The sequence below is a fragment of the Salvelinus fontinalis genome, chromosome 16 (assembly GCF_029448725.1).
Source record: "Salvelinus fontinalis isolate EN_2023a chromosome 16, ASM2944872v1, whole genome shotgun sequence".
Classification (NCBI taxonomy): Eukaryota; Metazoa; Chordata; class Actinopteri; order Salmoniformes; family Salmonidae; genus Salvelinus; species Salvelinus fontinalis.
The window spans coordinates 31,513,596-31,536,741 of NC_074680.1; the positions used below are offsets into that span (position 1 = coordinate 31,513,596).

Consider the following 23,146-nt stretch of genomic DNA (forward strand, 5'->3'; position numbering starts at 1 on the left):
ATAACATTCTGCTTGTGGCAAGAATTTTGTATAGTAATTTAAATGTAAAAACTCAATTCTGAATCAAGCGTTCTTTTGCATATCAGTTCATAAACCATGTGCCACGGAATCGGCACATTGAAAATCTCATCCCGACTATTTTGCAACCTGTATGGCGCCGCGGTAAACATTTTGGTCTTCAAGTAAAACTGATATTTTTTTTATTTATCAGAAAATACAAATCTTCAATTTGGTCTTTAATAATGGGCAAACAAACAAGTTCCCTACCTTCTCCACCTTCCACTTGCCTCCTCTATTTGTTTGTGGTAATGCTGCATTCAGTTGGTTGTTATTTTGGATAGAGCAAACATTTCCATAAATCTTTGTTATATGCACCTGTGATATCATTAGCAAAGATATATATTTTTTTACATAGTTGTTTTTTTTCTTTCTTTCATTAGTATATTTGAATTTAACCACATTATTTGTTGTATTATTTGTTGTCTTTTCTGGAAGTTGAAACCAGCTTTGTATGGCTTGTTTTAGAAAGGGAGATATTTTGAAAAAGGTTCATTTTCAATTAACTGAAATACCTAGTTAAATAAATGTTACATTTAAACAGAAAAACATTTCAAGTGAGAGGATGTAATCTGGATAAAGGGGGAAAAGGACATTTTTGAACAAGGGATGAGCAATTTTACTAATCTACTGGAGGACCAGTTCCGGTTTAAGTATCATTTTTGTATGACTGATGGTTTTAGTGAAAGGTTTAATGCTTTTAATATTTAATAATTTTAGCCCCCCGAACTCATATTCATTATAGAAATAATCACATTTTATTTTGTCTGGCATGCCATTCCAAATAAAGTTAACCTTTCTGAACCACCCATCCCGGATCCGGGATAATTGTCATCAGAAACGCTAACTAGCATAGCCTAGCCTAGCGCCACAGGTATATAATATAATTTCATGAAATCACAAGTGCAATATTGCAAAACACAGTTTAGCCTTTTGTTAATCCATCTGTCGTCTCAGATTTTGAAATTATGCTTTACAGCGAAAGCAATACAAGCGTTTGTGTAAGTTTATCGATCGCTCGACAAAACAATAAGTACACCTAGCATCAGGTAACTTGGTCACGAAAATCAGAAAAGCAATCAAATTAATCGTTTACCTTTGATGATCTTCGGATGTTTTCACTCACGAGACTCCCAGTTAGACAACAAATGTTCCTTTTGTTCCATAAAGATATTTTTTATATCCAAATACCTCCGTTAGTTTGATGCATTATGCCCAGGAATCCACCGGAAAGAGCAGTCGCGACAACGCTGACAAATATTCCAAATTATATCCATAATGTCCACAGAAACATGTCAAACATTTTTTATAATCCATCCTCAGGGTGTTTTTCAAATATCTATTCGATAATATATCAACCGGGACAGTTGGCTTTTCACTAGGACCACTCTGAGAGCCCCCACCTATCCACTTACGCAATTTGGTCGTTCACGCTCATTCTTCAAAATAAAAGCCTGAAACTATGTCTAAAGGCTGTTGACACCTTAGGGAAGCCATAGAAAAAGAAGTCTTGTTGATATCCCTTTATATGGGCAATAGGGGTGCATAGGAACAGAGAGGTTTCAAGAACAGGGGCACTTCCTGATTGGATTTTCCTCAGGTTTTAGCCTGCAATATCAGTTCTGTTTAACTCACAGACAAAATGTTTACAGTTTTGGAAACTTCAGAGTGTTTTCTATCCTAATCTGACAATTATATGCATATTCTAGTTTCGGGGGCTGAGAAATAGGCAGTTTCAAATGGGTACGTGTTTTTAGCCAAAAACGAAAATATCGCCCCCTAGTTTAACCTCTACCGAGCACCTACCCCGGGTCCGGGAGCACCCCCCCACCCCCCCACACTGATTAGCATCGCTAGCATAGCGTCACAATTAAATAGTAGCATCTAAATATCATTAAATCACAAGTCCAAGACACCTAATGAAAGATACAGATCCTGTGAATAAAGCCACCATTTCAGATTTTTAAAATGTTTTACAGGGAAGACACAATATGTAAATCTATTAGCTAAACACGTTAGCAAAAATCACCATTTTTCTTGTCCACCATTTTCTCTCAACACCAGTAGCTATCACCAATTCGGCTAAACTAAGATATTGATAGCCAATAACCAAGAAAAAACCTCCTCAGATGACAGTCTGATAACATATTTATGGTATAGGATAGGTTTTGTTAGAAAAATGTGCATATTTCAGGTAGATGTCATAGGTTACAATTGCACCCACCGTCACAAATGGACTAGAATAACTACATAGAGCAACGTGTTTACCTACTTACTAATCATCAAACATTTCGTAAAAATACACAGCATACACTAATCGAAAGACACAGATCCTGTGAATACAGACAATATTTCAGATTTTCTAAGTGTCTTACAGCGAAAACACAATAAATCGTTATATTAGCATACCACATGTTCAAACATTACCAGAGCATAGATTCTAGCCAAAGAGAGCGATAACGTCAACATCGCCAAAAAATATTAATTTTTTCACTAACCTTCTCAGAATTCTTCCGATGACACTCCTGTAACATCACATTACACAATCCATATAGAGTTTGATCGAAAATGTGCATATTTAGCCACCAAAATCATGGTTAGACAATGACAAAAGTTGCCCAGCTGGTCAGACAATGTCGTGCGCCATATTAGACAGTGATCTAGTCGTATACATAAATACTCATAAACGTGACTAAAAAATATAGGGTGGACAGCGATTGATAGACAATTTAATTCTTAATACAATCGCTGATTTACATTTTTTTAATTATCCTTACTTTTCAATACAGTTTGCGCCAAGCGAAGCTACGTCTAACAAAATGGCGTCATAAGCGATTAACATTTTTCGACAGAAACACGATTTATCATAATAAATTGTTCTTACTTTGAGCTGTTCTTCCATCAGAATCTTGGGCAAAGAATCCTTTCTTGGGTCTAATCGTCTTTTGGTCGAAAGCTGTCCTCTTGCCATGTGGAAATGCCCATTGCGTTCGGCATGAACTGGAAACGTGCCCAGAGATTCACAGTGTCTCAGAAATAAATGTCCCAAAATCGCACTAAACGGATATAAATTGCTATAAAACGGTTTAAATTAACTACCTTATGATGTTCTTAACTCCTATAACGAGTAAAAACATGACCGGAGAAATATTACTGGCTACACTAATGCTTGGAAAAAGAGCAGGTTGGTGTCCACCGCGCGTCCGGCGCAGCTGGAAAAGAGGTCCTACCTACACGTTTTTTTGTTTTATAGTGGCTGTGATTGCGCAATCGACACCATTCAAAGCATCATCACGTAAAGGCATCCAGGGGAAGACGTAAGCAGTGTCTGTATCCTCATAGCATTCACAGTGGCCTTTAAACTGACTCCAGATCAGGGGCCAAAATGTGTGAAATCTGACTCCATGTCAGGGAAATTGCTGTAGAATGAGTTCTGTTCCACTCAGAGACAAAATTTCAACGGCTATAGAAACTAGAGACTGTTTTCTATCCAATAATAATAATAATATGCATATTGTACGAGCAAGAATTGAGTAGGAAGCCGTTTAAAAATTACACGATTTCCAGAAATAGTGACAACAGCACCCCCTAGCCTAAAGAGGTTTTAAGTACTTTACACCACTGGGTAAACTACACGGTAATGTAAAAGTTGTATTTTTTAGCGATCCAATACGTACTATGGTACACTTATCATAGTTCGGTTGTAATCCAGAGAGGTTAGAAAAATTATCTAGATCCTCTATGAGGCTGGGCAGGGATCCAGATTGTGGATTTAAGAGGAAATGTGAGTCATAAGCATACCTTTGTTTTTAAGCCCTGGATGTCCAGCTCTTCTATATTATTATTGTTATCATCATTATTGGATCTGATTTTAATAGCTAACATTTTGATGACCATGACCGTGCTTCTACACCTGCATTACTAGCTGTTTGGGGTTTTAGGCTGGGTTTCTGTACAGCACTTCGAGATATTAGCTGATGTACGAAGGGCTATATAAAATAAAATTGATTGATTGATTGATTGATTGATAATAAATAGATATGCTGACAGTGAACCACCTTGTTTCACTCCTCTTGACAGTTTAATACTTTCTGAGAAGTAGCCATTATTTATTATTTTACCCCTGAGGTTACTCTACATAACTTTAACCCATTTTATAAGAGATTCTCCTAAATTAAAATAGTCCAGGCATTTATATATAAATTCTAGTCGTACTTTAGCAAAAGCCTTTTCAAAATCTGCTCTGAATACCAGACCTGGTACCCTAGATGTTTCATAATATTATATTGTTTCAAATACTTGTCTTATATTATCTCCAATGTATTTTCTATGTAAAAAAAAAACCTGTCTGGTCAGGATGAATAATATCCGACAACACCTTTTTAATTCTATGAGATTAATTCTATGCATTTTGCAAGGATTTTTGCATCACAACACTGAAGTGTAGGGGGCCTAAAGTATTTTTAGATAGACTGGATATTTATACTTACCACCTGGGTCCTGGTTCAGTAATAGTGAAATCAAACCTTGCTGAGCACCTGATAGTTTACAATTTTTATAGGAATGGTTCAAACGTGCTAATACTGGATCTTTGAATAGATCAAAAAAGGTTTCATATACCTTAACTGCTATGCCATCTAGCCCTGGAGTTTTCCCTGGCCTAAAGGCTTTAATTGCATCAATACGTTGCTCCTCTGCAATTTGTCCCTTACACAAGTCTTTCTGTACAGGTGTTAATTTTACTCTATTATTAGGAACAAATTCCTTACAGTTAACTTGAGCTCGTGGAAATTGAGGAGACTGAAAATAGAACATATGCTTAAAGTACTTTGCTTTCTCTTTCATATAATTTGGTTAATCATGGATGACTCCGTCATCTGTAACAAGTTTCTGTAAATCATTTTTGGTAGCATTTCTATGTTGAAAATTATAAAAGAATTTGGTTCATTTTTCATCATTTTCCATCCAACTCGGTTTATTTTTATAATACATTATACTTGATTGTTCCCGAATAAGTTTGTCAATTTCTTTTTTCCCTCTAACTTATTCTGTGCCTCTATGGTACAGTTTGTATTGCTATCCATCTGTATTGTTATTTCTTGTATTTCCTTTGTTAATATGAACTCTTTTGGCCAAAATTGTTTTTGTTTTAAAGATGAATATTGAATTGCATGACCTCTTAAGGCACATTTTAAAAGTGTCCCATACAATAAGGGGATCTGCTGTAGCTATGTTATGAAGGCAAAAGTCAGTTATAAATGCGGATGCCAAATATTTGATGGTCCGATTGCATTCTGTCCCCTATCAAAACATTTCTTACTTTTGGTGCCAGCGCGAAGGATACAAGAAAGTAATCAAGACGACTAGCTTGATTAAGCCTCCTCCATGTATATCTCCCTGAGTCTGAATTTTTAAGCTTCCATATAACCACTAGTTCTAATGTAATATTCGTAATTTCCTTAATTGCATGAGGGTGATAGTTTGTAGTGTGATTTCCTTTACGATCCATTGGGGTACTTAAAACTGTATTATAATCTCCTGTCTGTCACGTTCCTGACCTGTTTTCCTTTGTTATGCATTTGTTTTAGTTGGTCAGGGCGTGAGTTGGGTGGGTTGGTCTAGGTTTGTTTTTCTATGTTGGGATTTTTGTGTTTGGCCTGGTATGATTCTCAATCAGAGACAGGTGTGTATCGTTTGTCCCTGATTGAGAGTCATACTAAGGCAGCCAGGGTTTCACTGGTGTTTTGTGGGTGTTTGTTTCCTGTGTCAGTGTTTGGGCCACACAGGACTGTTTTCAGGTTAGTCACGTTTGTAGAGTTTCGTAATTTGTAGTGTTTGTTGTTTGTTCATTAAAACATGAATACCTACTACTCCGCATCTTGGTCCGATCCATGCTCCTCCTCGTCTGAGGAGGAGAACGACTACGACAACGTTAACAGAAACACCCACCAAAACAGGATCAAGCGGAGTGGAGAAGGAAGGCAGGAACAACAGCAATGGGGTAAAGAGGAATGGACATGGGAGGAGATCCTGGACGGTAAAGGACCCTGGGCAGAGCCAGTGGAGTGTCGCCGCCCCAAAGCGGAGCTGGAGCCAGCGAAAGCGGAGAGGAGGTTGTATGAGGCTAAAGCAAGGCAGAGCGGCTGGAAGCCCGAGAGGCTCACCCAAAAATGTCTTGGGGGGGGGGGGGCTAAAGGGGAGTGTGGCGAAGCCGGGTTGGTTACCTGAGCCAACTCCCCGGGCTTACCGTGGAATGAGAGGGCGTCGTACTGGTCAGACACCGTGTTATGCGGTAAAGCGCACGGTGTCCCCAGTACGCGTGCTTAGCCCAGTGCGGGCTATTCCACCTTGCCGCACTGGGAGGGCTAGGTTGGGCATCGAGCCGGATGTCATGAAGCCGGCCCAACGTATCTGGCCTCCAGTACGTCTCCTCGGGCCGGCGTACATGGCACCAGCCTTACAGGTGGTGTCCCCGGTTCGCCTGCATAGCCCAGTGCGGGTTATTCCACCTCGCCGCACTGGCAGGGCTACGGGGACCATTCAACCTGGTAAGGTTGGGGAGGCTTGGTGCTCAAGAGCGCGTGTCCTCCTTCACGGTCCGGTATATCCGGCGCCACCTTCCCACCCCAGCTCAGTACCACCAGTGCCTACTCCACGCACCAGGCTTCCAGTGCGTTTCCAGAGACCTGTTCCTCCTCCACGCACTCTCCCTGTGGTGCATGTCTCCAGCCCAGTGCCTCCAGTTCCGGCACCACGCACCAGGCCTACTGTGCGCCTCAGCAGGTCAGAGTCGGCCGTCTGCCCAACGCCGCCTGCGCTGCTTTCCTGCTCAGCGCTGCCCGAACTGTCTGCCTTCCCAGCGCTGTCTGAACTGCCTGCCTGCCCAGCGTGGTCGGAACTGTCTGCCTGCCCAGCGCTGCCCGTCTGTCCCGAGCCTTCAGAGCCGTCCAGCCAGGACCAGCCAGTGCCGTCCAGCCAGGACCAGCCAGAGCCGTCCAGCCAGGACCAGCCAGAGCCGTCCAGCCAGGACCAGGACGGCCAGAGCCGTCCAGCCAGGACCAGCCAGAGCCGTCCAGCCAGGACCAGCCAGAGCCGGCCAGCCAGGACCAGCCAGAGCCGTCCAGCCAGGATCAGCCAGAGCCGTCCAGCCAGGATCAGCCAGAGCCGTCCAGCAAGGATCAGCCAGAGCCGTCCAGCCAGGACCTGCCAGAGTCCCTCAGCCAGGACCTGCCAGAGTCCCTCAGCCAGGACCTGCCAGAGTCCCTCAGCCAGGACCTGCCAGAGTCCCTCAGCCAGGACCTGCCAGAGTCCCTCAGCCAGGACCTGCAAGAGTCCCTCAGCCAGGACCTGCAAGAGTCCCTCAGCCAGGACCTGCCAGAGTCCCTCAGCCAGGACCTGCCAGAGTCCCTCAGCCAGGACCTGCCAGAGTCCCTCAGCCCGGAGCTGCCGCCCCTCAGCCCGGAGCTGCCGCCCCTTATCCTGGTGCTGCCCCTTATCCCGATGCTGCCCCTTCATTTAGGTGGGTTTAGTTGGAGGGTGGTCATTGGGAGGGGGATACGGAAGCGGGGAGTGACTATGGTGGGGTGGGGACCTCGCCCAGCGCCAGAGCCGCCACCGTGGACAGACGCCCACCCAGACCCTCCCCTAGACTTTGTGCTGGTGCGCCCGGAGTTCGCACCTTAAGGGGGGGGTTCTGTCACGTTCCTGACCTGTTTTCCTTTGTTATGTATTTGTTTTAGTTGGTCAGGGCGTGAGTTGGGTGGGTTGGTCTAGGTTTGTTTTTCTATGTTGGGATTTTTGTGTTTGGCCTGGTATGATTCTCAATCAGAGACAGGTGTGTATCGTTTGTCCCTGATTGAGAGTCATACTAAGGCAGCCAGGGTTTCACTGGTGTTTTGTGGGTGTTTGTTTCCTGTGTCAGTGTTTGGGCCACACAGGACTGTTTTCAGGTTAGTCACGTTTGTAGAATTTCGTAATTTGTAGTGTTTGTTGTTTGTTCATTAAAACATGAATACCTACTACTCCGCATCTTGGTCCGATCCATGCTCCTCCTCGTCTGAGGAGGAGAACGACTACGACAACGTTAACACTGTCATAATAATAGAGTAATTGGTTGCTTTTGAGCTCAATAGATTAGTACAGTATATATAATTTTGAAGAAGTATGTATCATTATTATTTGGACCATATAGATTAATTAGCCAAATGTGTTTATTGTCCTATAGCATATTTAAAATGATCCACCTTCCCTTCGGATCTGTTTGGACAGTTTGCACATTCGGATCAAAATGATTATTTATTAATATCATCACCCCTTTTGAGTTTCTTTGACCATGACATAAATATCTTTCTCCCTCCCAGTCCTTTTCCCATACAACCTCATCTGTAATTGTAGAGTGAGTTTCCTGTAAACTGTCTTTTAGCCAGTTAAAGACTGATCGTCCTTTTATTATTATCTCCTAAGTCATTACAATTATAACTAGCTATACTTATTTCACCACTTACCATAATGACATAATGTTTCAATACTTACCATAAGATATGCCTGTAAACGTACTACCACAAATTACCATGATGATCAAGCTACTAGACACCTAGAATTTATCCATACTTGTCACACCCTGGCCTTAGTATTCTTTGTTTTCTTTATTATTTTAGTTAGGTCAGGGTGTGACATGGGAAGTTTGTGTGTTTTGTCTAGTTTAGGGTGTGTGTATTGTTTAGGGGGTGTTGTATAGTGTATGGGGTTGTATTCAGGAGAGAGTTCTAGGAAAGTCTATGGTTGCCTGGTTTGGTTCTCAATCAGAGACAGATGTCATTAATTGTCTCTGATTGGGAGCCATATTTAAGGCAGCCATAGGCTTTAGGTGATTGTGGGAGATTGTCTATGTTGAACGTAAGTATCTTGTGTGTGCACTTTCGTTTGTAGCTTCACGGTTGTTTGTTGTTTTGTATAGTTTGTATAAGTGTTTAGTTTCGTGTTCATCTTCGTCGTAAAATTAAAGAAGATGTATTCATATCACGCTGCGCCTTGGTCCATTCATTCACCTCAAGACGACCGTGACAATACTTACCAACACTACCAGAATCAATGTCTGACATCTACCCTTGTACCTCTACCATAATATATGCACTGCTAAACATACTGCAGCTGCAACTGATTCTAAGTAAACCTCCAATTGTCTTCCAATATCCCTCCCGTGAAAGCCTTCCCCCATCCCAGAAGGGGGTGTTGTCACTGATACTATCATACCACCCCTGTACCTGTAACGCTCCTTTAGCATCCTAAAACACACCTTCAACCGCCGATCGGTGTGGTCCAGGTAAAAACGTGGGACTCTCCCATAAACCAATACTGCCACCCCTCAAGTGCCCAGCCAAAACCCCTATAAGTCTATGGCATGACCACGAGAGGAGCATCCTCTTTAGGAATTAGCCACATAACAAAACAAATGGAAAATAAAAAAAGAACAGAGTGAAAGTAAAACAATTAATTAGGTAGTACTGAGGACAATAAGACCATTTTTTTTCTTCCAAAATACCCAGAAAACAACATTACTAAGTTATTAACGTCCCGAACCACAGCAATGTCTTAAGCACTGTCATACTAGATTGCACTAACAGACAGTTACTCTGCACCATGAGCATGTAATTCATGTGGCTATCTGTCAGTGTCAGTGTTTCCCCTGCTCTTATGTCTTTCTCTGTATAATGTGAATACCACTCTGCCCCTCCTTGTCTTTCTCCCTTCTTCTATCCCTGCCTCCCTCACAAGAGCACAGAGAAATAACTTGCATGTCATTGTGACAACTTTTCTCCTTTGCTTCTCACACACAATTCTGACAGTTTCACGTTGAGCAGTGAGACCTCTTCACACTCGAATGCTGCAGAATTATTATTCCCCGCAGACTAACAAACTTATTCAGCCAGCGTGCTGCTGCCTGCTGTCTACAGTGAGCCGGCTATATTTAGGCTGACTGGAATGACCTCACCAGTTACTGTAGTGTACACATGTCTGCTGTTACCTTCACGTGTTTATAGTATCCACCCATATGCATATGGCCATATGGTCTGAATGGTCACTGCACACGCTATCAAACAGTAGGCCTATTAGTTATGCTCAATGAAGATTGATTGAATATTTTTAATTCAACCTTTAATCAAATCAAGCATCACGTTCATATCTGGAAAATTACTCCTTTTTTAGGCAGCACTGACACTTCTTCTCCCGGTACTTCAGCATGTAAGGGAAGTCCCCCCCCAATTGTACAAAATAACATGGCAAGTTATTGGCACCGAGCGCAGCATATACACGATGGACAAGTACACTAGTTCTGGCCCGCTTTCATCCAAAGCTGATGGCAAATGCCATGCTGCAAATGAGCTGTGTAACACTCCAAAATTCCTATAGTGGGCGAGTGTGTTCCATCTAAATTTTTCATAGGCTTTATGTAACGCAAGTCAAAACCCAAGAGTCAAATTTTGAGATTTTGAAAGTTTTGGCAAAAACTTATCACCCCCTTAAAAAAGTGCTTTCTGGACCGTTTTTTGAAATTCTTTTGAGTTTTATGTCAATTACACATGTGTAAGAACTATATGAAAATACTTTTTTCAAATTTTATTAACATAATTTTTTTTGATTTTTTTTTTTGAACTTAAGGTATATGTTTTGTACATTTGGAATGTGATTTCATAGGAAGTCAAAAGTCAAAAATGTCAAAAATTTGGAAAAAACGTATCACCCCCTTTAAAAAAGTGCTTTCTGGACCGTTTTTCGAAATTCTTTCGATTTTTAGGTCAATTACACATGTATAAGAACTGTATGAAAATACATTAGTCACATTTTATTATCATCATTTTTTTGTAAATGTTTATTTGAACATAAGGAATATGTTTTGTGCATTTGGAATATGATTTCATAGGAAGTCAAAAGTCAAAAGTCAAAAATGTCAAAAATTTGGAAAAAACGTATAACCTCCTTTAAAAAAGTGCTTTCTGGACCGTTTTTTGAAATTCTTTCGATTTTTAGGTCAATTACACACGTATAAGAACTGTATGAAGATACTTTAGTCACATTATAATATCATAATTTTTTTTGAAATGTTTAATTGTACTTAAGGAATATGTTTTGTGCGTTTGGAATATGATTTCATAGGAAGTCAAAAGTCAAAAGTCAAAAATGTGAATAAATTAGAAAAAACTTATCAAACCCTTTAAAAAAGTGCTTTTTTGGATTTCATAGTCAAAAATAACATTTTGTTTTTAAAAGGCCAAAATGAAGCATTTAAAACGGTTTTGAAAAATGACACCTGGTACCCAAAACATGAAACATAGAATATTTTTTGACTTTTTTTGGAAACCTCCTTAAATCACTCAGGCCGGACCCCCATTGACTCGAGAAGAAAAAAAAAAAAAAAAAAATCCAGAAGAAAAAACATAATATTTTCTGACTTTTTTTGAAAACCTCCATAAATCACTCAGGCCAGCACCCATTGATTTTTGCCCGTAGAATAGTGCTCCCAGAGCGGGTATGGAATTCTGGATGCCCCCTAAAAGCAATTTCAACCATGGCACCTGGTAACCCAAAAAATGAAACAGAATATTTTTTGACTTTTTTTGGAAACCTCCTTAAATCACTCAGGCCGGACCCCCATTGACACGAGAAGAAAAAACAAAACAAAAATTTCCAGAAGAAAAAACATAGAATATTTTCTGACTTTTTTTGAAAACCTCCATAAATCACTCAGGCCAGCACACATTGATTTTTGCCCGTAAATAGTGCTCCCAGAGCGGGTATGGAATTCTGGATGCCCCCTAAAAGCAATTTCAACCATGGCACCTGGTAACCCAAAAAAAATACCAGGTGCACGAAAAGTTTGGACTTAGAATATTTTTTGAGTTTTTTGGAAAAACTCCATAAATCACTCAGGCCATTGACTCGAGAAGAAAAAACATAAAATATTTTTAAGAAAAAACATAGAATATTTTCTGACTTTTTTTGAAAACCTCCATAAATCACTCAGGCCAGCACCCATTGTTTTTTGCCTGTAGTATAGTGCTCCCAGAGCGGGTATGGAAGTCTGGATGCCCCTAAAAGCATTTAAGGCTCTGTGTGTGTGTGTGTGTGTGTGTGTGTGTGAGCGAGCTTTTCTTTGACATCTGGTTAGAGAAATGACTGATTTACACTTCATGAGGGTTGCCTAATCACACACTTAAAGTTTTGGAAAGATCTGACTTTTTTAACCCTTTGAAACAGCACCTATGACCCCATTTTAAGGCACTTCCGGTTGGCACAGGAAGCTTTAAGTAAACACCTATCCTGATCGGGGTATGCTTTTATAGAATCCTGAGTTTTAAGTCTATACGTTAAGAACTGACTGATTTACATAGGGTTGAATGCACTATATATCACAAACTGCTGGTTGGCTATGGCAAAACACTTTTAGGGTGAATTTATCACTTCCGGTTGCTCCAGGAAGCTTAGAATCAACACAGGTAGACCTCATAGTGGCCTGATGGACTGACATCAAAGACAGGTTCATAAGACATTCATAACCCACATAGGGTTTATTTAAATAATGCACGTTACATTTGCATATGATTCAACAGTGAAAAACATCACATCATATTGCAAACATAACACAGTGTTATATTTGCAATATGATGTATTGAATCATATTGCAAACATAACAGAGTGTTACATTTGCAATATGATGTGGTGAATCATATTGCAAACATAACACACAGTGTTACATTTGCAATATGATGTGTTGATTCATATTGCAAATGTAACGCGCATTCTTTAAATACTTTAGAAATACAAAATTGAACATCCTGATGACCTCAGGATGGCCGGCCAGTGTTAGTGGTTCCTCTCCATCGCTCGTTGCGTGGAAATTTCATCATGTCGATTTTGCTGATGGTACCCCCGCGTTGAAACATATTGCAATTGTACAAAAGTCAACTAGCAAGTCGGTGTCCATCAGTCAATTGGATGTTTTCAGACACCAAACTGATACCATCTGACACCAAACTCACTTTTTCCAACTCCTTTAGAAGCCAACTATAACATATTTCAGAGCAGGCCCAAAATTCACAGCGCCTTCCATTTAAACCATAATAAACCAAATAATACGTAGTTATGTTCTAGCTGCGGGTCCAATTTTCACATTATGTTTAGCCCTATGTGAGGCGACCTCGAATCCCAAGTTTCGGCTCGATAGGTCAATCGGTGCCCGAGCAAAACCCTAATTGGTGCTGAAAATCCACTGTTTTCATTGCCTTGCTACGGGGTCCTTGAATGAGCAATCAAACAGGCTCGTTGGGGTCTGTCTTTATGGGCCGAGCCGGTTTCAACGCACCTAGTCTTGAGACTCTGAGACTTTTCTAAATGTCGTCCATTTCGTTGAGCTGAAATGAATTGAAAACATAGCAAATACACGAGGCTGTTTATCGGTCCGAGAACCTTCTAGAGCCACATAAATCACCGTGCACAATCGACCTGAGGTCTAGAACAGGTTTGTAAATTTTCAGAACTCTAGGTCTGACGGTTCTTTAAAAGTTCAAACAAAAGTAACTACTACATGCACTGTCTGCCTCTTAGCCCCTCAGTGTGTCCCTCCATCATTTCTGTTGATTGTGTATTTTTTTTTTTTTTTTTAAATCTGATGGGATAAATGACTGATTTACAGTTCAGGAGGGTTGTCTATTCACATATATGAAGTTTTGGAAAGATTTGACCTTTTTAACCCTTCAAAACAGCCCATTTGACACCAATTATGGCACTTCCGGTTGGCACAGGAAGGTGAAAATAAACACATATACTCACTGGAGTATGCTGTTTGAGAATCCTGAATTTTAAGTCTATACGTTAAGAATTGACTGATTTACATAGGGCTGAATGCACTATTTCTCTCAAACTGCAGGTTGGCTATTGCAAACACTTTTAGGGTGTTTTAACCACTTCCGGTTGCTCCAGGAAGCTTAGAATCGACACAGGTAGACCTCATGGTGGTCTGATGGACTGACATCAAAGACAGGTTCATAAGACAATCATAACCCACATAGGCTTTAGGTTGAATTTAGAGGTGCAGTCAATGTATTCCAATGGGGAGACATTTCATTGTAAACTATTTCATGTAAACACCTTCTTTTAACTGTGAAGGGTTAATGCCACAAGGTCAAGGTTAGGCTTGCACAGATCGGGAGGACCTTAGGATTGTTCCTGAGGTGAAATTGTGCATCTAACATTAACGGTTCTCTCTCTGTCTCCCAAAAGCAAATGAAATTGACATTGAGGTCAAAAGGTCATTTGTGTCCGTTCTCTTGTAACGGTCGCTGCGCTCAGACCGAGCGAGCTACGGTCAAGCGGGGCGTCTCGTTGAACTCGGCACGGCCTGGAGATAATAGTAATGCCATTGCAGGCTTTGTGTGTCGTTAAGCACCGTACTTTTTCACTCCATCATTGCTTGTGTGTGTGTTTGTGTGTGAGAGAGAGCTTTCCTTTGACATCTGCTTAGAGAAATGACTGATTTACTGTTCATGAGGGTTGTCTAATTACACAAATGAAGTTTTGAAAAGTTCTGACCTTTTTAACCCTTCGAAACAGAACCATGACTCCATTTTAAGGCACTTCCGGTTGGCACAGGAAGCTATAGTTAAACACATATCTTGACTTGGGTATGCTGTTAAAGAATCCTGAGTTTTAAGTCTATACGTTAAGAATTGACTGATCTACATAGGGTTGAATGCAGTGATTTTCAAAATTGCAAGTCATGTATAGCATGGACACCTTTTAGGGTGATTTTATCACTTCCGGTTGCTCCAGGAAGCTTAGAATCAACACAGGTAGACCTCATAGTGGCCTGATGGATTGTTATCAAAGACAGGTTCATAAGACATTCATAACCCACATAGGCTTCAGGTTGAATTTAGAGGAGCAGTCAATGTGTTCCTATGGGATGACAATGACATCCCAAAAGAAAAAGACTTGAAATGTAGGTCAAGGGTCATTTTCTTGTCACTGTCACTGCGCTCAGACCGAGCGAGCTACGGTCAAGCGGGGCATCTCGTTGAACTCGGCACGGCCTGGAGATAATAGTCATGCCATTGCAGGCTTTGTGTGTCGTTAAGCACCGTACTTTTTCACTCCATCATTGCTTTGTGTATGTGTTTGTGTGTGAGAGAGCTTTCCTTTGACATCTGCTTAGAGAAATGACTGATTTACTGTTCATGAGGGTTGTCTAATTACACAAATGAAGTTTTGAAAAGTTCTGACCTTTTTAACCCTTCGAAACAGAACCATGACTCCATTTTAAGGCACTTCCGGTTGGCACAGGAAGCTATAGTTAAACACATGTCTTGACTGGGGTATGCTGTTAAAGAATCCTGAGTTTTAAGTCTATACGTTAAGAATTGACTGATCTACATAGGGTTGAATGCAGTGATTTTTCAAAATTGCAAGTCATGTATATCAGGATATCTTTTAGGCTGATTTAACCACTTCCGGTTGCTCCAGGAAGCTTAGAATCAACACAGGTAGACCTCATAGTGGCCTGATGGACTGACATCAAAGACAGGTTCATAAGACATTCATAACCCACTTAGGCTTCAGGTTGAATTTAGAGGTGCAGTCAATGTGTTGCTATGGGATGACAACGACATGCTAGTTGACTTGCTAGGCGACTTTTGTACAATTTCAATATGTTTCAACGCGGGGGTACCATCACCAAAATCGACATGATGAAATTTCACCTAACGAGCGATGGAGAGGAACCACTGTCACTGCCCGGCCATCCTGAGGTCATCAGGACGTTGACTTTTGTATGTCCAAGGTATTTAAAGAATGCACGTTACATTTGCAATATGATTCAACATCACATCATATTGCAAATGTAACAGGCATTTGCAATATGAAAAACATCACATCATATTGCAAATGTAACGTGCATTCTCTTAAATACTTTAGAAATGCAAAAGTCAACGTTCTGATGACCTCAGGATGGCCGGGCAGTGATAGTGGTTCCTCTCCATCGCTCGTTTTGTGAAATTTCATCATGTCGCTTTTTCCTCATGGTACCTCCCCGTTGAAACATATTGCAATTGTACAAAAGTCAACGAGCAAGTCAGTGTCCATCAGTCAAATAGATATTTTCAGACACCAAACTGATACCATCTGACTCCAAACTCACTTTTTCCAACTCCTTTCGATGCCAACTATAACATATTTCAGAGCAGGCCCAAAATTCACAGCGCTTTCTCTTTAAACCATAATAAAACAAATAATACATAGTTATGTTCTAGCTGCGGGTCCAATGTTCACATTATGTTTAGCCCTATGTGAGGCGACCTCGAATCCCAAGTTTCGGCTCGATAGGTCATTCGGTGTCCGAGCAAAACGCTAATTGGTGCTGAAAATCCACTGTTTTCATTGCCTTGCTACGGGGTCCTTGAATGAGCAATCAAACAGGCTCGTTGGGGTCTGTCTCTATGGGCCGAGCCGGTTTCAACGCACCTAGTCTTGAGACTCTGGGACTTTTCTAAAGGTCGTCCGTTTCGTTGAGGTCAAATGAATTGAAAACATGGCAAATACACGAGGCTTTTTATCGATCCGAGAACCTTCTAGAGTCATATAATTCACTGTGCACAATCGACCTGAGGTCTAGAACAGGTTTGTAAATTTTTAGAACTCTAGGTCTGACGGTTCTTTAAAAGTTGGAACAAAAGTAACTACTGCAGGCACTGTCTGCCTCTTAGCCCCTCAGAGTGTCCCTCCATCATTTCTGTGTGGGTGTGATTTTTTTTTTTTTTTGAGATCTGATGGGATGAATGACTGATTTACAGTTCAGGAAGGTTGTCTATTCACATATATGAAGTTTTGGAAAGATTTGACATTTTTAACCCTTTGAAACAGCCCATTTGACACCAATTATGGCACTTCCGGTTGGCACAGGAAGCTGAAAAAACCCACATATCATCACTGGAGTATGTTGTTACAGAATCCTGAGTTTTAAGTCTGTATGTTAAAAATTGACTGATTTACATAGGGTTGAATGCACTATTTCTCTCATACTGCATGTTGGGTATGGCAAACACTTTTAGGGTGATTTAACCACTTCCGGTTGCTCCAGGAAGCTTAGAATCGACACAGGTAGACCTCATGGTGGCCTGATGGACTGACATCAAAGACAGGTCCATAAGACAATCATAACCCACATAGGCTTTAGGTTGAATTTAGAGGTGCAGTCAATGTATTCCAATGGGGAGACATTTCATTGATGTAAACACCTTCTTTTAACTGTGAAGGGTTAATGCCACAAGGTCAGGGTTAGGCTTGCACAGATCGGGAGGACCTTAAGAACACTCCTGAGGTGAAATTGTGTTTCTAACCTTAACGGTTCTCTCTCTGTGTCCCAAAAGCAAATGAAATTGACATTGAGGTCAAAAGGTCATTCGTGTCCGTTCTCTTGTAACGGTCGCTGCGCTCAGACCGAGCGAGCTACGGTCAAGCGGGGCATCTCGTTGAACTCGGCACGGCCTAGAGATAATAGTAATGCCATTTTGGGCTTTGTGTGTCTTTAAGCACCGTACTTTTTCACTCCATCCTTCCTTTTTGTGTGTGTGTTTTTGAGTGAGAGAGCTTTTCTTTGACATCTGTTTGGAAAAATGACTGATTACAGTTCATGAGGGTTGTCTAATCACACAAGTGAAGTTTTGAAAAGATCTGACCTTTATTACCCTTCAAACCTGACCCTATGGCACCATTTAAGGTACTTCCAGTTGACATAGGAAGCTGAACGTGAACACATACCCTCCTTGGGGTAGGCTCTTATTTAATATTGAGTTTTAAGTCTTTATGTTAAGAGCGGACTTATTTGAAGAGGGTTAAAGGAGTGTGTGTTATTTCATAAAATCATATAAAATCACAGGATTCTCGCAGAGCTTCGAGACCCACTTTAAAAATGTACGTCTGAACACAGTGCAACTGGATCTGTGATTTTTTTGAAAAAAAAATCCTCTTTGTGAACATCACCAAACGGTCAATGTACGATTTCTCTTAAATTACAATAGATAAATGGCTGGTTCTTTTTTTCCTGACACCGTATGCTTATGTACTTTGACATGAAGCGGTCAAATTAGCACCCCACTTGCGTTTTAACCCTTTAATCTCAGAAAAATAGCCATAACTCAAAAAGCGCCGAGGTCTCGACGCCATCTTGTTCGGGGCCAACTGCCCATTACTCCAAACCTACGCTCGCCGAGTTTCGTCTTCGAAATATTTTCAGTTTAGGAGAAAAGGCCGCGCTCGTTTGCCTAGTGCTCGTGCGCCTGCAATATGATTTATTTTCCCTCTTGTGGGAATTTTCGAGAATGCAGAAAAAAGTCAAAAATTTGTCATTTTTATAAAACGGAAACCGAAATTCCGAAACGTTTTTTTGAGTGACTTCCTGAAAGAGCTCTCCGCCGCCCACGGCCCGACGCCGTCCGCGATTTTCTGCGACGCAATAAGACGTCAGGTAAGGGACCGTACATTTGCAATGGGACTTTCTTCACTAACCATACGGCTCCCGTCTCAGAGTTCCCTTAAGGTATGTGAAGGAAAAGAGAGTGTGTGTGTGATTTAACATTTCATGAAGTATAGCGGTCATATAACAAAAAGCTTTATGCTCAGTCAAATTTGACAGGTTATTTAACAGATCAGCTCTCTAGCTAGCACCCTTTTTCAGTAACCCCCCCCCCCCACAATAAGACAGTAGAGTTGAGCATGTCTTCCCTTCATCTTCCCCTGGAAAACAGGATCAATTGTTACTGAGTGGACTATCCTGATTAAATCACTATACAAGTATAACTGCAGACATTTCAATAGCATCACTTCTCCAATATCAGTTATGATTCCTCTCACATTAACAATGCATTACTCTCGCCAGCTGCATTAGCCATCTCAGAAAACACAATCCAATACTAATTCTGCAGTCAGTCACACCCGTAACATCTATCACGTATCAATCATGACGCTCATTACCATCACGGATGCAAAGCCCACCTCTGTTCCTGATATGTGTTTGATCTGTATTGATCTGATGGGGAGGGGATGTTAAACATAGGTAGCCTGATGAAGACAGCTTGCCTGTCGAAACGTTGGTAAATTAAATATATTTTGCATCTGAGTTCCTAGAGTGTGCGACACTCCTTTATTTTTAAGGGGATGTTGAACACCAGGGTAATTGGGAGTGGGTTTAGCGCTTATAGCTTTCCGAGCTCTGTGCTGGAAGGTAGGGTACACCCTTACTGACGCCCCTACGGTGCTCTATTTTTACCCCATCTCTGCAGCTGCTTTATAATTCATCCAGACTTCCCTAATGCATTTGGTGTGTCCGAGACATGGTCCACAGCCACAGAATTTTCAGCTGCAGTGTGAGATAAATTATGCCCAGGGCTTTTTAGTTCACAACATTGTTGCGGCTGAAATTGACAGATATTGGTCTCACTGGACACTCGCTTTCACTTGGTGAGGAAAGTGGCTATGGGCCAGTGAGATTAGCTTTTACAGGGCAGGGCTCTTGGATTGGACGAAGACCAGAACTAATGCACTGCAGACAGCCACTGGACTTTGGGATGCCCTTTACCTGTGCATGGTTCTAATGCTACATTCCAAATCGATTCCTAGCCTCTAGCCCCTTGGCACTACATCTGGATCTGAAAGGATTGGATTGGTATACTAAACAGCATGGTTATAGCTCAGCCTTGCCCTCTAATAGGCAATAACTATCCAATACTTTCAGATCAGCATAGGTAGTAGGGGCTAGGGGAGGATTCAAAATGTAGCATGTACTGCTATGCTTTCCAGGTTTTGGCAATAGGTTCTTCACCCAAAATGAACAAGTGGCAGCTTGAGTGAGTTTTAGGCGCTCAGCGATGTTTGACATTTTGTGGCAGGAGGAGCTAGAGAGTAATGGGGAAACAGCAGAGTATCCCTGGAAATGTCTCAAACAGCTAGGGGGCTCAGGTTGGGTTAGGTGAATTCATTGCTGGCTATTACTCATATATTGGCAGTGTATGTGTGTATGTGTCTACACGCTCTTTTTCTGTCTCAGGTCTCCTCTCATTTTAAACAGGGGTTATGCAGTGGAAAATGGACACAGAAACTTTACAGTAGTAGTTTCCTGTTCACAATGATAAACCAATGTGCAAACATGTTAGTTGTACAGGGCAACATGAGCTTGGTGGCACCTTAATTGGGGAGAACAGGCTTGTGGTAATGACTGAAGCGTAATCAGTGGAATGGTATCAAATATATCAAACACATGGTTTCCATGTGTTTGATGCCATTCCATTTGCTCCGTTCCGGCCATTATTATGAGCCAGAACTGTAAAGTGTATATGTTGTAAAAACAAGTGGTGTAACGTTCGTCTAATTCCTCCTCCTCGGATGAGGAGGAGCATGGATCGGACCAACACGCAGCGAGGTATGAAGACATGAAAGAATTTATTAAACAAGACGAACACTGACACGAAATACACTTGACTAACTACAAAACAACAAAACGACTAGACAGACCTGAACATGAGTACTTACAATAACACGAAGAACGCACGAACAGGAACAGACTAACCAAACAAATGAACAAAACGAAACAGTCCTGTGTGGTGCAACAGACACAGGAACAATCACCCACAAACAAACAGTGAAACCAGCCTACCTTAATATGGTTCTCAATCAGAGGAAACGTCAAACACCTGCCTCTAATTGAGAACCATATCAGGCAACACATTAAACCCTACATAGAAACACATAACATAGAATGCCCACCCCAACTCACACCCTGACCAACTAAACCCATTCAAAAAAAAACAGAAAACAGGTCAGGAACGTGACAAATGGACTTCTCTGAACATCTAATGCTATCTGTGAACAGTGACACCACCACACTATCTAAAGTAATCCTTTACTCAACATAAGCGGTTTACATAAAAATCTATATGAAATTGACCTATTCTCACCCCCCCCCCCCCCCCCCCCCCCCAAGGGCCAGCCAACCCCTCGGCAAGCAGCTTGTAATAAAATGTGGCCACAACCGTAACCCTTTTCTGTCAGAGACCAAATAAACGGCATGAATACATAAGCTCAGCCACTTACTTCAATGTTTGCGAACATTTTGGGTTTAATCAATACTACAAGAATAAAAGCACTCACAAATGCAATCCGCAATCGTCAAATTGAAATGTGCTCTTTCAAATGACACCTAAAAGCGAAGAAGTCACAGATTTTAAAGTCCGCTGGTGTTAATTCTTAATTAATCGTTGTGGTAATTAAGATGGAACATAGAGCATTTTAAATAAGGAGGGCACAGTATGATGCAGTATGAAGGCAATTATGGGAGAGAAAATGAAAGTTACATTTCCAGTGAAACCATGGAGAGATTTGTGCGACAGAACATTGAGTAGAGTATGTACTTTGTGTGCTTCCTGAGTCAATGTGTGCGAGATGGATGCGTTTTTCATTTCTCTGTTATTAGGTCAACCTTTTTCACTGCACCTGGAAGGGTTTACATGACATTTTATGAAATGTAAGACACCTCCGCCCCCCAAAAAACATTTTACGTAGGTCTCTTTTACGTAGGTCTCTTGTATACTACACTGCTCAAAAAAATAAAGGGAACACTTAAACAACACAATGTAACTCCAAGTCAATCATACTTCTGTGAAATCAAACTGTCCACTTAGGAAGCAACACTGATTGACAATACATTTCACATGCTGTTGTGCAAATGGAATAGACAAAAGGTGGAAATTATAGGCAATTAGCAAGACACCCCCCAAAACAGGAGTGATTCTGCAGGTGGTGACCACAGACCACTTCTCAGTTCCTATGCTTCCTGGCTGATGTTTTGGTCACTTTTGAATGCTGGCGGTGCTCTCACTCTAGTGGTAGCATGAGACGGAGTCTACAACCCACACAAGTGGCTCAGGTAGTGCAGTTCATCCAGGATGGCACATCAATGCGAACTGTGGCAAAAAGGTTTGCTGTGTCTGTCAGCGTAGTGTCCAGAGCATGCTGGCGCTACCAGGAGACAGGCCAGTACATCAGGAGACGTGGAGGAGGCCGTAGGAGGGCAACAACCCAGCAGCAGGACCGCTACCTCCGCCTTTGTGCAAGGAGGTGCACTGCCAGCGCCCTGCAAAATGACCTCCAGCAGGTCACAAATGTGCATGTGTCTGCTCAAACGGTCAGAAACAGACTCCATGAGGGTGGTATGAGGGCCCGACGTCCACAGGTGGGGGTTGTGCTTACAGCCCAACACCGTGCAGGGCGTTTGGCATTTGCCAGAGAACACCAAGATTGGCAAATTCACCACTGGCTCCCAGTGCTCTTCACAGATGACAGCAGGTTCACACTGAGCACATGTGACAGACGTGACAGAGTCTGGAGACGCCGTGGAGAATGTTTTGCTGCCTGCAACATCCTCCAGCATGACCGGTTTGGCGATGGGTCAGTCATGGTGTGGGGTGGCATTTTTTTGTGGGGCCGCACAGCCCTCCATGTGCTCGCCAGAGGTAGCCTGACTGCCATTAGGTACCGAGATGAGATCCTCAGACCCCTTGTGAGACCATATGCTGACACATGCACATTTGTGGCATGCTGGAGGTCATTTTGCAGGGCTCTGGCAGTGCACCTCCTTGCACAAAGGCGGAGGTACCGGTCCTGCTGCTGGGTTGTTGCCCTCCTACGGCCTCCTCCACGTCTCCTGATGTACTGGCCTGTCTCCTGGTAGCGCCTGCATGCTCTGGACACTACGCTGACAGACACAGCAAACCTTTTTGCCACAGTTCGCATTGATGTGCCATCCTGGATGAACTGCACTACCTGAGCCACTTGTGTGGGTTGTAGACTCCGTCTCATGCTACCACTAGAGTGAGAGCACCGCCAGCATTCAAAAGTGACCAAAACATCAGCCAGGAAGCATTGGAACTGAGAAGTGGTCTGTGGTCACCACCTGCAGAATCACTCCTGTTTTGGGGGGTGTCTTGCTAATTGCCTATAGTTTCCACCTTTTGTCTATTCCATTTGCACAACAGCATGTGAAATTTAT

At 41.9% G+C, this 23,146-nt stretch overlaps 1 protein-coding gene across 1 annotated transcript in view; it reads left to right on the forward strand.

Annotated features, from left to right (window-relative positions):
* LOC129813019 (gamma-aminobutyric acid receptor subunit beta-1-like) overlaps positions 1 to 23,146 on the forward strand; it is a 75,983-nt gene that overhangs the window by 26,571 nt on the left and 26,266 nt on the right. The gene's annotated exons all lie outside the window — the stretch shown is intronic.